General features: G+C 54.0%; 1 protein-coding gene and 1 long non-coding RNA gene across 12 annotated transcripts in view; one reads left to right on the top strand and one right to left on the bottom strand.

Annotated features, from left to right (window-relative positions):
• Positions 1–10540, bottom strand: part of Zmiz1 (zinc finger, MIZ-type containing 1) — a 205277-nt gene extending 194737 nt beyond the window's left edge. For 4 of the 8 annotated variants that reach the window (XM_087588553.1, XM_087588559.1, XM_087588556.1 and 1 more), the window contains exons 1-2: positions 10210–10471; positions 8357–8750 (exon numbers count right to left, since the gene is read on the bottom strand). The gene's annotated coding sequence lies outside the window, so the exon portion shown is untranslated. Of the gene's footprint in view, positions 1–8356; positions 8751–10209 lie in introns of all 8 variants that reach the window. The other 4 variants (XM_087588558.1, XM_087588555.1, XM_087588562.1 and 1 more) reach the window with 2 other exon arrangements.
• Positions 8562–14107, top strand: part of LOC103693859 (uncharacterized) — a 179229-nt gene continuing 173683 nt past the window's right edge. The window contains exons 1-2 of one of the 4 annotated variants that reach the window (XR_015640146.1): positions 8562–8782; positions 11930–11979. This is a non-coding gene — a long non-coding RNA (uncharacterized LOC103693859). Of the gene's footprint in view, positions 8783–9496; positions 10504–11929; positions 11980–14107 lie in introns of those variants that run through there. The other 3 variants (XR_015640143.1, XR_015640145.1, XR_015640144.1) reach the window with 3 other exon arrangements.

Raw genomic sequence — 14107 nt, 5'->3', positions numbered from 1 at the left:
GGGTGCTGCACCGGGTTCTTGCCCTGTATTTCCTGGACTACAAGCTGTAAGAGGAAATAGACCCTTTCTTCCTCGGGTTGCTTTGGCCCTGGTGTTTTATCACATCGATAGAACCTAACTTAGAAATTTGGGGCCAAAAGAAAGCCATCCCCTCCAGGGAGCTCATTCTGCTTACTCCATCCTGCCTTAGATTCAGCTGAGTAGGACTCAGGCAATACAATTCCGCTTGTAAAAAAGAGGGGTGAATCCTGAAGTCTTCATGGTTCTGCGATGAAAACTGGGCCCCAGGAGCCCTTCTAAGCCCCATGGAACATGGGATTTTTCAGTTGGAAGGGACTGCTGGGGAGTAAGGAACAGCCTTACTCTGGAGCTGGAACTACTGGAGACGCACAAGGCCACACATGACACTCTGGGGATGCCATACACAGGACATATAACTATTCAGGATGTGGCTGCCAAGATACCTCAAGGACATAGGAACCAAAGGTCCCAGGAATACTGGAAGTGGGTATGTGGAACCTGTGGGTGGTATAGAACACGCCGTGTAGCCTTGGCACTTTGAGGGAGCAGGCAAAGAGGGAAACTATCCAAGTCAGAAAACCCAAGAATTCTGAGGCCTGAATGGATTCAAACCCTCCAAGCAGGCCCACCCCTGCATGAAGGGACCAGCTGGGCTGAGAAGAAACAGCAGAAATTCAAAGTCAGCTCAGGCCGGCTGGGGGCACTGAAGGCTCACCCTTCAGTGAGGGGATCCAGCAGAAGCTGAGTTCATAGCATCACAGCAAACATCCTAACAGAACTAGAATTCCCCCCGGAATTTCAGTTCTTCTCTCAGGATCTACAACACAGTGAGGCGCTGGGGCTCCAGTCGCCCATGCACAATGAGTAGAGAGGCTGAAGGGCAGTGAGCAGCCTCCTCTCCCTGTCAGACACCCAGACAGTTCCTGAAGTCCAGAAAGTCACAACATAAAGACTGTAAGCCAGGGAAATGATGTGCTAACCACAGTGGCATGTGGGGGTCACAGCCCCTCCACAAGGCCCTACCCAAACTGCCTCTCTGCATGCAAAGCCCCCAGAGAAGGCCACTTCACTGTGTCATGGCAGGCAGCTCTTCTCCAGGTGGAGTGTCCTTCTCCAGGAGCCACATAGCGTCTGACCTGGTCTACTGCCTTCCTTGGAGAAAGAGTTGGGGGGAACTTCTCCCCACCTAATCCTCCCAAAGGAGCTTCGGCCTGAATCTGGACACAGTCATTCCACGCTGCAGGAGATAGGACTGTGTCCCAGGAACACCAGACTATTCCAGAAGGCCATACCTACAATCATTCATCCTACATTCCTAGGACCACTCGACCCTGGCCCAGGAAATATGTCTCAGGAGGCCTTTCTTTCCTTAGGGACTTTAGTTGAGTGTCTTTTCTTTCTCCAACCTTGGTTTTCCCACCAGTAAAATGTGGAACGTGGCCAAGAGGAGCTTCGAGACACGCCCAGCTACTCCTCTCATGGTCAGGGACACCAGCCTTGTGGGCAAGGGCATCCTTCTGATACCGTTTCAAGATGTCCACGCTGAAGCCATCTGTGGGCCATCTCTCCCGAAGGTGGGGGCTATAAGAATGAAACTGCGTGCTCTTTACCATAGGAATTCCTCTCAAGCACACTAGGTCGACAGTTTTGGGGGGGCGGGGTAGTGCGTGCTGTGCTACCTCATTAACCGGAATCAGGATGCTGTGACATCATCCCAGTTCCTAATTGGTGGGTTAGGAAACTGAAACTCAGAGGGGTCTATGAGTAACCAAAGGTGCCATTCTCTGTCCTCCTTCACAGATGCTATAAACTATTGTAGGGGGAAAAGCAAGACTCTCAGACAGAAAGCCGGATAGATGACTTAGGACATTCTCCAGGGGTACCAAGCCTCTTGGTAGGTTGAGTTTGAATGTCTTTGGATTATTATTATTAGTCTTTGGGTTATTATTGCCTCTATGAGAGGATAGGTACCCCTCCGATGCTTCACAAGGCCCTACAGACAAGGAATCAGAATGTTTTGGTTGGTTCTGAGTCAGTTTGACCTTGAGCAATCGGTACATTGGAAGTAGGACTTAGGGAAGGCACTCATGACAGTGACTAAGGCTACCATTCCTTAAGACACTTGGTACAGCCAGGCACTGAGCACTCATCTCTAGCTTCTTAACCTATTGGGAGGGCGGCATGTTAGTGATTGTTAGAGTATGAATAACTCTTATAAAGATATGGAAGCCAAGGCCAGAGATGTCAAATACAAAAGATGGAGTTGAGAACAGACTCCAGACAGTCAGAAAAAAATCCTGAAAGAGGCTGGGGAGACGGTTGTCTCAGTCTCTGAAGCACTTGCCATGAAGACCCAGGTCAATCTCCAGGACCCACGGAAAAAGCCAAGGGGAGTGGTGCACTCCACTTACAATCCCAGAACTGGGAGGCAGAGACAGGGAGATCCCTGAGGCTCACTGGTCAGTCAACGTATCCTAATCAGCTAAGGTCCTGGTGAGAAATGCAAACACACACACACACACACACACCATCAGACAAACAAACTTTCGTACACACAGATACACACATACACACACATATACACATTTAGATACACACATACCTACACATATACACACTCAAACCCAAACACACACACAGACACACACACACACACACACGGGTGGAAGCAGGGATGGGGGAACTCAGTAAATGATTTTAAGTGTGTAAACAATAGCAACTTCAGTGATACACAATCCTGTCCACCTGAACCAGCCCCTTCCCAGCTTCCTTGCTGTGGCATCCTACTGTAGGAAAGCCATCTTGGTGGACCTAGGTCCTGTCCCTGAACCCCTCTGGGTTTAGGCTCTCCCGTTCTGCCATCCAAAAAGACAAATAGAGACTCTGGAAGGACTCTTTGTGTTTCCAAACACAAGGAGAAAAAAAGTCAAGACTCTTTCCAGAGAGCTCCCTGATTCTGTCTGTTCCTGGGCTAGGCTGCATGCCGGCTGTTGGAATGGTGTTCTGAGCTTCTCAACTGACCCAGCTGAGGTCAAGGTCCACCCAGGGTGCAGGGATTGGGCAGGAGCCTTGAGGACAGAGCAAAGTCCAGACAATTACATCCTGAGCCCGGTCCCTTTTTCCTCCAGCAGCTGTCACCTGGACCTGACACAGGTGACCCTTAGGGTGGAGCCAGCAGGTTCCTTGTCCAGAGAGGAACCAACAACATGCAGAGAAGCCATCAGCCAAACGAGCTCAGAAGACGGGTTGGGGGACTGGAGGGGAGGAAACCTTGGCATGTGAGAGCTTGGATTCTCTCAAAGGGAACTTGGTTTGACTTCTCTCGCATTGCCATTCCATTCTCAACATGTAGACATATAAACACATGCACACAATCAAGCTTGTATACTACAAGAGGTTTAGAGACTGTCCTTAAAAATGAACTCAAGGGTCACCCCTTCCCTCCCTCAATCCAGCTGGGCTCCTGAGATAGGTTACAAAAAGTCTTTATGGGGGTGCACTAAAGACTGGCCAATAGTAGATGTTCAGTAAATGTCTAATGAACTCATGAACTGCCAGAGCCCAGGTTCTGGGTTTAGTTCATCTCTGTGTACTGCTAACCTTGAGTGAAGTTAATCATTGCTTTATAATGTTCTATTGTCCTGGGCGAGAAAAGGGGTTCTGGGGTAGAAGGGGTGTTTCTTCCTACGGTTCACAGCTAAGAACATAGGGTGAGCCTTTTGGGGTTTAGGGGGAGCCTCCAGGCAGGGAAGGGTTCTGTAGACCACAGAGGAATCCCTTATTGTGAGTAGTTTCCGTTCAAGCCAAATACCCCAAAGGAATTTTGGACAAGGAGCCACTGAAAACACAAAAGAGTCCTATTCTCACAGTCTTGCCATCCATGGCCTGGCCATGTCCTGGTCTGCATAGAGTTTGACAAGCATGTGGGGGAAAAACTGATGGACAAGTGAATTGACACCCCCCCATCTAAGGGCAAGGGACAGAGATAGGCAGAGATAAGCACATGTGCTGGAGGAGAAGGGAAGAGGCATGTGGACCCACCAACAGGGAATAAGTCCGTCCCTCAAATCCTGTTTCTGGGGACAGGTGTCACAGGAAGATTCATAGCTCCTGGAGGTTCAAAGCCTGCTCTAATGGTCCCAAGAATAAGCCATTCTAGTTATCGAAGCCCCTGTCATTCCATGTTACTCTCCAGCCTCAGCTTCCCCATCTTCCCCACTGGTTCAAACAAGGATTTGACCTAGGAAACCTTTGGAAGGGCATTATCTGTTCTGACAGCTTGTGATTCAAACATGCTATAGGAACCCACACACACACACCCCCAGCACACACACACCACCACCGCCCAAGAGACCTGGGAAGGCAGTCCCTATCACCAACCTGTTGTCTAGGGCTAGGGCTAGGCAGAGTCTCCACACACCGTCTGTCTTCAACAGTCTGCTACGGCCAAAACCTTGAAGTGGTTACAATTATAGCCAGGCTAACAGGATTAGGGGAGCGTTGAAATCTAAGAAATCTAATTAGCTCAGACACCCCGGCCTCCCCCAGCACAATCCTGTAGTAACCCTGGCAGCTGGACCTAATGGGAGGGGCAGGCTCCGGTCCCTCGGGGCTACCGTCATTACCTGCACAGGTGTGCCTGGCTAGGCTGGGTCAGACTTCCTGGGGAGGTACCATCTCAGCCTGCCCAGTTACCCACTGCCCACAATCCCACCAGTCAAAGTGGGTATCAAAAAGTGGCAGTCAGTTAGGCTCCAGATGACCAGATGCAAAAGTGGTGGCCATGGTGGAGGGGAGGGAGTATCCAGGGGCCCTAAAGGGCGGCCACCCTACATAGTGTAGGAGACTGACTCAGCCAGAGGAGGGGCAGTTTGAGTCATACTCTGTATCTATAGAAACCATAGCAGCCCAGGGACAATCTTGCTTCTTCCTCCAGGGCCTGGCAGAGCTGAAGCTGGTACATACAGACACCTAGGCGGGCAGACAGAATCTGAGGTTCAGTGTAAGCTCTAGATAGGGGGGGAGAGAGAGAGAGAGAAAGAGAGACAGAGAGAGAGAGAGAGAGAGAGAGAGAGAGAGAGAGAGAGAGAGAGAGAGAGAGGAGAGAGCGAGCTGCTAGAGGCATTGACTGTATATAGCCAGATGCAGGGAAGCTGACCTGTGACCCTTCCTGGAAACAATTGCTGCTTCTGCTCATTCCCTCACTGCCACCCCTGGGGCCCACACAGGTTTCTGTGGCACATCCCAGCATAGTTGGGGCTATTGCTCAATGCACTGTGAGGTAGGGATCTGTAAGGCCTACAGTTGAGTCCTGGCTTAAGCACAACCTCTTGGCCTCTCTCTAAGCTTTCGTTTCCTTCTCTGTTAAATGAAAAATAATTCCACACAGTAGCTGACACTGTTGTTTGCGGGACCAAACAAGTTTGAAAAATACCGATTCTAGATGGACCATAGCAGGCAAAGGAAGGGGCTGTGGCCACGCCCTTTCTCATGTGCGCGTGGCAGGCAGCCAGAGGCTGGTGGGTAATTATTTATTTGGACTGGTCTTTCTGCCCTTGTTGGACAAAAGCTCCTAAGAGTGTCTTGCATAGTTCTGGGTCTCGAGGGCCACCGTCTTCACTCTGTAGATTCTCATTAAACACATGAATAGTCAATCCTGGGCCCCTGACCTGACCCTACCCTCGCTATGCAGCTCCTCCCAGGTCAAATGCAATTGTGCGGGGAAAGAAGCATCAAGAAACAAGCCTGGTATCCTAGAGTCAATGGAAGAGAACCTCTTGGGCAGACCCTTCCCTGCACTTCTCTCATTTCAAAAGGCTGGAAACAGCTATTGGAAGGGTGCCCCCCACACCCCATGTACACATATCATTCCATTATGATACAGGACTCAGACCTCATGGTCATTAAGGGAAAACAAGCCTGTGGTTGGGAGAGGCCAAAGCATTTTAAGTCAGGATTCTCAGGGGATATGGCTTTCCCGGAGGCATCCAATGAGTTCAGATGCTGCCCAGAGGTGGTGGTGAGCACCCTAGCACAGGAAGCATGTAAGCCAAGGTTGAACAGTGAGCAGTCAACTATCAGGGAGGTAGGGATAATGGAGCAACATCTGGAAAAGGTTTCCAGCATCCCTTACCCCCCAACCTGGCCCTTCCATCATAGGTCTGTTCTGTACCAGAGGCTGCCTAACTTTCAGGATGAAGACTCAAATGTTTGTTTTGGCCTCATCCTCCCAGCAACCATGGAATGATAGGCATTCTGGGCTTGAACCCACTTTACAAATCAGGAGACTGAGGCCCAGCAGAGTGACATCCTGGCCCACACAGCTAGCAAACCACAGCCTCATGCTATGCTTCCCTTCCCCATCTAGTGTCTATGGTAGGTTTGCTATGTGTTGCCTCCCTGAGGGGCAGTGTAACTCATGGCCGAAGCTTCCAGTCTAGGCTTCACGTACCCAAGAAGGCTGGCACAACCCTGCCTCAGAGTATCTTCAGGACAAAGATTTCCCCCAGAGAGGGCCTGGGTGGAGGCCATTGTGTCTTGCTGAGAGGATCCAGCAGTCACCAGGAGAAACTGCAGCCAGGGTCAGGGTCAGGGGTAATTAGGGCAGCAGCCTTTGTTCTCTACACAAAACCCTAGGAGTCTCATAAAGATGCAGGAGAGGCTGGAACCTGGCAAGGACCCATGGGAGCAGTTATGAATGAACATTTATGGGACCCAGTCATTATCTGGCAGGCTCTATGTGCTGGTATCATGCCACCATACCCACAGACGGTTCCCCAAATTAACTTGCTGCTGCACAGGTTTCTTACAACATTTTACCCTAAGACTTAGGTCAAAACTACTCAGTGAACCTGGAGTTAGGTATCCAAGCTTCCTACACATGGCCCTCTTGCCCCCCCCCCCCCGCCCGACTCCGAGGACATATACAAACTTCAAGTTTGTGGGTCTTCTCAGCTGGGTCCTTCCAGCTTCTGATATGAGTGAACCTGTGGGTCATCTAAACAGTAGCCAGGGGTGAAAATGTGGGATTGCTGTGGATAGGGAAGTGTTGAAGTGTTGCATGTATGGGGGGGGGGCACACACAGGGGGGTTGTTGAACCAAACCCCAGCTTCTAGGTCTTTCTTCATTTGCCCTGAATCCCCCCCCCCCCACACACACACTTTTACTTAGAATGAAAAAAAAAAAAAAAGAACATTTTGTCCCCACAAAGAAGCCAGCAGTGCACAGACAAGGTTATTTATTCAAACTTTTTTCCTAAGTCCAGTCCCCTCTGTGAGCCTGTGAGCACTACTCAGAAAGTCTTACAACCACAGCAGCTCAAGTCTTGGAAACTCTATAGCTCCTCCCCCAGCCCCAGCCACCAAGTTCCCAAGTCTAAACTTCTGATTCATATGAGAAAACTAGGTCTCCTAACTGTGTGACTCTGGGCCAGGGATGCTTCTGTCCTTTGGAGAAAAACAAAACAACCAAAACCATAAAACTCAGAGGACAACACCATCTCCTTGCACACGCTCCTAGGCAGATAGATAGGGCTTTCAATGTGCCTTTTGTTTGATGCTGGTGTTTCCACATCCTCTTCTTGAAGAGGGAAAGGTCAGCACAAGGCTCCCGGGTGTTCACAAGCCCTCTGCCTTCACTCAGGGGCCAGGAATTTCCCCTTCTTTGGACCTCTTAAAAAAAAAACCAGTCCGGATAAGAAAGACCATGAGCTTGCCCCCTCATCTAAACTTCACAAACAGCTCACAGGCAAATCTTCCCTCTTCTACACTCCAGTCACTGTGCAAGCATAGGGAGGCAGGCAGGGATTCACCAGCAGCCAAGTCGCCTGTTTCTCCAGCCCCAGTCACTATCCCTTTATCTGTACCTTCAAAATAAAATAAAAGAAAGAAAGAAGGAAATAAGAAAGAAAGAAAGAAAGAAAGAAGGAAAGAAAGAAAGAAAGAAAGAAGAGAAAAGAAAAAAAGAAAAAACAGTAATAAGCAAAACCAGGCACCTCTGGGAACAGCCTCTGGCCTCCTGCCCTGCCTGTGTAACCAGCCTGTCCTCACACCCACGAGGGAGGGAGGAGACTGCACTAGTTAACCCTCTGGTCTACCAGGCCCAGTTCCCAGGTTGCAGCAGAGGCAAACTGTTGCTCAAGAAAACCATTGGCACCAGGAGGCAGCTAGAGCCAATGGCTCTCTATGTAGCGCCAAGGCAGGGGCTTCCACCGGCCCCTTCCAAATCCAGGGGGTTGGTCCCCACTGTCCATGCCTGGGGCTGTCCACCCACGGGGCTCCAAATGTCCCTGGCAGTGCAGAGAGGAGGGAAAGGTTGGCCGAGCGATGCACTCACCCCGCCAGCCCAGCCGCCAGCCAGCTTCTTGGAGATCTCAGAGAGAACATTTGTTTGGGCTGCCAAGTTAAATCTTCCTCCCTCATGTCAGGGCATTGGAAAAGCAGTCAGGGGAAAGGGGAAGGGGGAGAGCGGGGGAAGGAGCCGCGGGAAGGAGGGCGGGAGAAAGCGAGCAAGCAATCCAGGCGGGCAGGCTCTGAGCCTCAGTTACTCTTAGCACTGCCAGCCCAAGAAGCTGCAGCTCCCAGGGCAGATGTTGACCGAGCTATCTACCAGAGATCTGGTCACCCGGGCTTTCAGGGCTCCCGGGTGGGGTGCGGGATGCCAGGCTCCTTGAGCCCGGGCTGCGGGAGAGGCCCTTCGTCCTGCTCCGGGCTGGAGGCACAAGGTGGAACTGTAAACCAGAGAAAGGAAAGTTTTCAGCAGGTAAAGGAAAGGGCAGAGTAGCCGCGCCGATCCGTTTTCCCCCGGGAAGGGTGGGGGGCCCAGGCCCGCAGTCCTGGCGCGCTCCCGTCCGCTAGCCCTCCCGCCCGGGTTGTTTACATTCCTGGAGTGTCTTTTAAACCCGAGGCTGTGGCCGGCTCCTGGCCTTCTCCCGCGGCTTCGGGGCAGTCTCCCGTGAAAATCTGCTGGCGCACAATGGCCGGGAGAGGAGGCCGCCCCTCTCCCGCGCCCCCACCGCTCCAGGGCGGGGAGCCTGCCCTCTGCACCGCGCCCTCTCCCTGCCTGGCCAGCTTCCTGGACAGATGTCCCCGGCCAGGGGGCGACGCGATCCCGCAGCCTGCACCACGACACCGAGGCCGTGCTCCCCACTGTTTTCTCCCTGGCCCTGACGCCAGGAATGTGAAACAAGCTTTCAGAGCTTCCCTCCCACAATCCGGACCCAGCTTCAGCTCCGGCCCGGCCCCCCAACCTCCTCCCGGGTCGGCCTCCCACTCCCCCGGGGCCGCCGTCGCCGCCGTCGCCGCCGGAGACAGAGAGGAAGAAAGAACACGGGGAAATTACTTTCGTATTTGCAACGCGCGCGCGCATACACACACACACACACACACACACACACACACACACACACACACACACACACACACACACACACACACACACACACACACATCTTCCCCTTGGGCTCGCCTCCCGACTGGGGCAGCCCCGGCCAGACGTTGGCCTGAAAGCCCCTTCGGCTTCCGAAGCCCGAACGAGAAGCCTCAACACATCTCCTCAACGTGTCCTGCTTTAGCCACGCGCCGCGTTTCCCCGAGCTATTCTCCCCCCAAAACAACTTAACCGCGCCCCCATCTCCCATGTACAAAAGTGTGTTCTCCATAGAAATTTGGAGGCACAACTTAACATCACCAACCCCTGGCCACCCTAGAATCCAGCGCCTTCCTGGCGGTTCTCCTACGCACACAGGAGCACAACTTCATATCTTTCCAAAAGGAGCAAGGGAGACCCAGCCAGTTCTTCCCGGGTCCTCTCCTCCCTCCTCCGAATCCGTATCCCGGCCGGCCCCCGACTGTTCGGAGCGACGGCTGGAGGCGCGCCGGCAGGAGGCGGGCACCGAGTCCGCGCGCACAACCACACCGGCGCCCCGTACATCCGAAAACCCCCGGGTCCCCGCGCTCATCCGGAGTCGCTCTACACAAGCTGGGTGCTCGCTGGTGGCCAGGGCCTCCGCCCCCGGCGGCCAGGGCAGCAGCGCCGAGCCCGCACGGCTGGCTTCTCTCGCCCGGCCGGAGCTAAACCTTTAAGCGGAAAGCCCTAGTACAGTACCCGGCGCTCGCACCCTGACGATCCGCCGGGAGCGGGTGGAAGCCTCGGAGCTAACGGGCGCTTGGCTCTGTCCCCAAACTTACCGGGCTCTGCGAGCACCACTGCCACCGCTGGAGGACGCGCCGCTGCCACCGCCGTGTAGGGCAGGCTGGAGCCCGGAGGAGCGCAGCGAGAGCGCGGAGATCCACTCGGCTCCGGCTCTGGTTCCCGCTCCTCACCGGCCGGCGATAGGGTCAGCGCGCTGCGCGGGCGCTGCTCGCTTGCTCTGCGGCCCGATCGCAGCTCGCCCGGCCGGCCGCTTGCTCTCCGGGGCGCCCGCCGCCGCCGCTCGCTTTTTTAATGTCCACAGACAGTGAAAAGGAACTCGGCGTTAGGGGGTGAGTAAGTGAATCAACTCGCCCGGAGCCGAGCAAGTTGAAGTGTCAGATTACATTGGCTATTCTATTTCCAAAGGGCCCCGCGCCGCCGGCCTCCCGCAAAAGCCGGCACGGAGTAATGGCGGGAGCGGAGCGCCGCGCCTCCAGCGCGCAGGTCTGCTGGCCTTGGTTCGCTCTCCATCTGCGCGCTCGCTGCGCTCTCCTTTTCCCTTTCCTTTCCCTTCCGCCTCTCCCCTTTCCCTTCTTTTCCTCCCTCTGTTCCCTGTGCCCAGGTCTCAGCTCTCTTCCAGACCCTGTTAGGCTCCTCGCCACCCTTACCCTCATATGCTGCTTTGCTCACTCTCTCGTCCCTCCTCTCACCTCCCTTCACTGCTCTTTAACGCCCCCCCCCCCCCGCCATTCCATAAGTTTGGAGCCGGGAGACTGATGTGCCTAGGAAAGGACCACATTGGTAGGAGCAAAATTATTGCCAGAAGGCATACCCCGCTTCCTGCTGGTACCCTGGCTCTGGGGCCTTAGGTTCTGTTAGCCACCTGAATTGGGGTGACTGGGTGGCTAATGAGACACGGTGTGCGGAGTTTCCCCCGGAGACTTTGGGACAGAGGGTGAGAGGACCCTAATCTTCACTACCACGGGTGACGTAGGGGGAGGTGGAAGTGCGCTTCCATTGACATATGAGAAGGAGCGAGGGATACAGAGGTAACCACTGCTACTTGAAGTTTAGAGCAAGAACGCCATAATGCTTGGTAGGAAGCGCCTGGAGCGCTGCGAGCTGAGCGCTCCCAATTTGCAGAGGTGGAAATAACCCAACCGGCTCACAGCCCAGAGCTGGGCTCCACTCCTGTCGTGCCTTAGGGCACTCACGAAGCACAATTAGGTGCGCCCACTCGCGGGGGCTTTCCTCGCAGACCGGCCCCTAAATGTATCCAAGCGCGCACTCCCTTTGGCTCAGGTCCATTGCCACTCACACAAAAACTCCTACACAAACGGCACGCCGATTTGCGCCTACCTTTCAGCAAGGCACGCATAGCATGCACGACCCCGACACACACTTGTACACACACTTTCCATCCCAGATATGCCCGTGCACCTGGAGTCATACAATTGTACACACAAATATCGCTGTATGCCATCCCCGGTACGTTAAAAAAACAAAACAAAAACAAAACACGAGGCATTCCCCCGTGCACTACGTCTCTGGTTCACGTACACATACCACACATTTCCCCTTACTCTTCCACATCCCTTCCTCAACCCCATCCGCCTCCTGATTAGAAGGACTCTAGTCCTAAAGATAACTAGCGTCTGGGCTGGACACGCGCGCGCGCGCACACGCACTCCCCTTCAGAGCAGGCGGGGGAGGCTTGGGCTGGAGCCCGCTAGGGACTCCAGGTGTGGCGATGACTCCGTGCTCCGCTTTTTGCAGGCAGCCACGGTGTCGGAGGCGAGGCGAGGAAGGGAGCTGGAATAACAAAGGCAAGTTGGGAAGAGCGCAAGGGGGCGCAGCCCCGGCTGGGCCGCGGGGGGAGCCTTGCTCTGCCGGGTCGACGGAGGCAGCTTGGCCGCCAGCCGGGGGAACCGGAGGTGGGGAGGAAAGGTGGGGGGAGAGGGGCGGAGCCGCTTCGTGACGTCAGAGAACAATGACACCGCTGGGGGCGGGTTCGGGCTGGCCGCCCGGGCGGGGGTCTTTCTCAGGGCCTGGGGCGGGCGGATGAAGTCTTGGCCTCGCCGGGGCAGCAGTTTGATTGACGAGGTCCGCATGGGAGTGCAGACGTGCCACGCAGACTCGCGAGTCCTAAGCCTCTTGGGTGGTGATCATAGCGCACCGCGGGCCAACAGGGGAGCGGGCTGGAGAGCTCCCCCACCACAGACCCCCAGTTTAGAATATCCTTCAGAGGGCTGGCTGATCTGACCTCGGCTTGAACTCCTTCAGGGCCAGAAAGATCACTCCTTCCATCACCAAGACAAGAAGGCAAAATGTGTTTGCTAGCTTTGAAATCATTCTCAAAGCTGTGAATGTCTGGCAGCCGTGAAGTCAGACTGGAATTCCTGAGGGCAGACTGCAGCTCAGGTCCACAGGGACATGGGGCAAGGGTGTCGTCTGGGTGCGGGGTGGGGGTGGGGGGACGACGACTACCTTTCCCGAGGCAAATTCTGACTCCTGCTGCTATCGGGTGCGGGTGGGGGTGGGGTAGGGGCGGTGCTGCCTCAGTCCTCGGACAGTCACAAGGGATGAACTGTTAGCAACTTGCTCCACTACCCACCCACAGGTGGCAGCTGAGTATCCCTAGGGAAAGTGGGTGGCATGAAATCACTTGCAGACCTTTAGGGACACTGGAATGGCCTGGTCTCAGTACATTTCCAAGAAGAAGACACCCCCCTTGCGTCCCCCGCCCTTACCCGGTGGGTGGCTCAGGTTGGGGAGAATAGTCTGAGAAATCCTGGAAAGCTTGACTTGTAAAATGAGAAATCAGTTTGCTGAAGGGAGTCACAGGCATCCTGCTCAGTCACAGCATTGGGACATCCAGAAGGCTACCCCGCCCCAGCACCAAAGCCCCTCTCAGCCTTGAGATGCAAGAATAGCCCCATGCAACACCAGGGCCAGTTCCTGTTCTCTTGACGTCCACTAAGTTATGGCACTCAGCCCTGGAATTTGATCTTTCTCCAACTTTCATGTTCAGAAGCTCCTGTGCAGAAGGCCCCACCCCCTTTCTTAAAAACTTACATTGCATGTATTGATTTGAGGGGAAGGAGATACATGAAGACTGGAGGACAACTTTGGGGAATTAGTTCTCTCTTTCCACCAATGTAGGTCCTGGGGGTTGAACTCCGATCCTCAGGTTTGGCAGCCTTTACCAATGATGAGCCACCATGCTGGTCCCCAACCCCTTATTTCTAGCCTGGAAATGCAGAAGTAGCTGCAGAGGATAGGGGAGTCCAACAGGACAGAGTCCGTGTTGCTTTCTGCCTTCCCCGCCCACCAAGCATGACACCTTGAGAGCAATAAATCTGAGAATCACACTCAGGCCTCTTGTGAGGAACCCATGCCACAAGCATTGGGATTTCCGGGCCCGTGTTATCTCCGTTTCTCTGCCCAAGAGGTTACTGGGCCAGTTGGCTCCCTCTGGAGTCCTAGAAGGGATGGCTTATTTAGTGCCTACTGTGTGCTGAGTGAGGAATTATGACATTCACTTATTGCCTGCAGTTAGGGACATCATTGGTCCCTCCAAAGGGGCTCAGGCCTTTATTAATACAACCTCTTGTTAGCCAACTGCTCTGCATTCTCCTCCAGAAATTCTGTGTAGTCCTAGGCAAATTGTTCTTCCTTTCTGGGCCCTCTATAAACTAAAGGCTAGGTTTCGTAACACTGACCAAGCCTTGCTGTTCCCAATCTCAGCGTCAGCAATAGGCCTGGGTTGAAACAGAGAGATGCAAAGTACACTATGCCCAGTCAATGTAGGTTCCCGTAGTTCCCCTGGCTCAAAAGGCAGCTTCAGTACCCACCAGAGTATGCATTGTGCAAAGCAGGCTCAGTTCACAGCCACCTTTCCAGCAGGTTTAAGTGCCTCTAGTTTCTTACCCTGGTGGAACCATCAAGACTAAG

This window comes from Rattus norvegicus, chromosome 16, assembly GCF_021556685.1.
Source record: "Rattus norvegicus strain SHRSP/BbbUtx chromosome 16, alternate assembly SHRSP_T2T, whole genome shotgun sequence".
Taxonomy (NCBI): Eukaryota; Metazoa; Chordata; class Mammalia; order Rodentia; family Muridae; genus Rattus; species Rattus norvegicus.
This window is presented reverse-complemented; position numbering and strand designations above follow the sequence as displayed.